The sequence below is a fragment of the Gregarina niphandrodes genome, assembly GCF_000223845.1.
Source record: "Gregarina niphandrodes unplaced genomic scaffold scaffold00020, whole genome shotgun sequence".
Lineage (NCBI taxonomy): Eukaryota > Apicomplexa > Conoidasida > Eugregarinorida > Gregarinidae > Gregarina > Gregarina niphandrodes.
Window position 1 is genome coordinate 62,530 of NW_011645789.1, and position 2,574 is coordinate 65,103.

The following is a 2,574-nucleotide window of genomic DNA, read 5'->3' on the forward strand; positions in this document are numbered from 1 at the left end:
AACGTGAACGGGGGCGTGGTCAGAGACTTCTTGATGACCCCACAGCAGATGAAAAGGAAACATTCTCTGTTTCGAAGAGAAGGTTACACTGTCAAGTCTTGTGGTATCGACTGTCTGAAACACAGAGCAGAGCCGCTCGAGGATTACAAGAACAGGGTTGATGGCTATTTGCGGAAGTACTTCCCCACGCGATTCCTACCGCACCAGCGGTGAGTCGACCTTTAACAAATCAGCGGGTAAGTGGGGGACGGTAAGTATAGGTGCTCGGTTTTTCTTCGTGCAATAATTTCTTGACTTTTTGGGTTTGTCCTAACTACTAGTATAAGACGATTTGTTCAATGTTCGAGACCGGACACGTGTGTGCTTGCTCACTGTCACTGGCCCCTTGTCAGCTTCTCTTACACCCATTACCGTTTTCGTTGCACCTCCTCCCCGCTAGCGGGCCGCTTTCGGGATCTACGTATTCCTGGTCACTACGAGTTATGTACTTGCGATCGGGCCGTTTACCTGACCTGATCCCGTTCTCTAGACAAGCCAATCGGGAGTGGCCTTTTAGTGGGTCTTGGCGGTCACTCAACACAAGCCTCAACCGAAGCGATCTCTCAGCGCAGCCGGTCATACTGACTCCGGTTGCTCAGACAGGGAAGCCCGGGCACCAGCACACGCGCCTGAGTCTCGAGATTCACACACGTTGTTGTACCACGTACGCCACGGGGTCGACGTCTAATGGAGACGCCCTGCTCGACATAGGGTCAGACCCCACCTACCTCCGCATACTGGGTTAACTACCGACGCCTTACTAACCACGAACCTGATCGTTATACGCACGTACGGTTCTCCCCGGCGCTTCACATCTCTCGGCGGTGACCTGCGTCCGTGCAATCTCCGTAACCCGCGTAGGAAGCAACCACCGTGTCGGGGTCCATGTAGGGGCGAAAGCCGCGCTGCCGCGTCCCCTCGTCCCTCCCCCGTCCTGAGAGTGCACGAACAACGGCTGGCGCCCGTGCAGTGCCTCGTGCGGGGTCAGAGATTCCGCTGCCCCTCCTGCCATAAGCCACGACGTCGTGGAAGGCTCCTCTCAAGCTGTACCGTTTAGTACGAGGCACGGAATTTCCAGGTACCGCACGACATGGTCAACGACCACCCGCACCGCCAGTGATCGGCACGTTCCGGAAACCTGAAGACATGACCAGTACATCCGATGACCAGCTGCCTCGGGTGGTCCCAAATTCTCGGGATCGAATGGGGGGACGCGGTCGACTCATGTACCGAGCGCCTTCGCCCAATCGTCGTCTAACGCCGCCTCAAGGATGCAATCCTTCAGCACGTCAGTTCCAACCCCGCCTACGGGCGAACGAACCGATGCAGCCTACCGGGCAGCATAACGTACAGCTGGCCGACTTCTTCCAACGACGGTGTCCGGAACGCCATCCTTTTTGCGGGCCTGCAAGCGAGCCCTGGCTAAGGTGCGAAAGGCTTCACGTTCTCTGCTCCTCCGACCATCTCGGCTCGCATCACCATGGTCATCAGCTTCACTACCACTTCCCCTGGCGACCATATCGGCCGACAGTAGACCTCCAACCAAGCATTGTACGTGATGGCAACGTGCTGTAGAAGCGGGTCTGGGGCGGGTCTGGGGCATCCCCAAGCACCAGATAGGTTGCCAGACTATGATGCAGAACTCGGTGTACTGCCTCATTCATGCCTCCCCTCCGGATGTCCCGGGCCAGTGAATACCATGTCGCAACCAATCTCACTTGTGTAAGCGGGCAGCTTCTGACCGATGAAGGCGCCGCGGTCAACCAAGCATCGGTCCGGTACCCCGAATTCGATCACCCATCTCTGTAATTCCCGGCGAGCTCCGTCGCCAGGTTGCGCCTCGTCGCCTATAAGAAGAACATATGGGGAGTAGTGGTCAAAGATGCACAACACATAGTGTCGGGTCCGATTCTATTGGACGGGTGCCACAAAACCTATCGAAACGAAACCTCCTGGGGACGGGCTACGTAACGAACCGACGGGCTACGTAACGACGACCGCTGGTTAGGTTGAGAAGTCGGTCGCTGGTTAGGTTGGGAAGTCGCGACCGCTGGTTAGGCTGAGAAGTCGGTCGCTGGTTAGGTTGGGAAGTCGCGACCGCTTGTTAGGTTGGGAAGTCGCGGTCGCTTGTTAGGTTGAGAAGTCGCGACCGCTTGTTAGGTTGAGGTCGGCATTTTTGAAAATCGTGTGCGGAATCGTGTGTACGAGAGTAACTGGAAAACCGGCAGAACAGCCAGTAGAACATCAGAGGGTGGATGTGTTTCCGAACCGTTGACAATTCTCCCCCGCCTGGACAAGAGAATTTCACAACGTTTTAATGGCTGATGCCAAGGACCTCCCTGAGGGCCGCCAAAAGGAGAAGAAAGCAGAGCTCTTCGCGACTATCGTTTAAGGACCTGAAGGCAGACCCGACGGCAGACCCGACGGCAGACCTGACGGCAGACCCGACGGTAGACCTGACGGCAGACCCGACGGTAGACCTGATGGCGCATGCGGAGAGTTGTATTGATAACAACCAGCTCTGGAATACCAGAA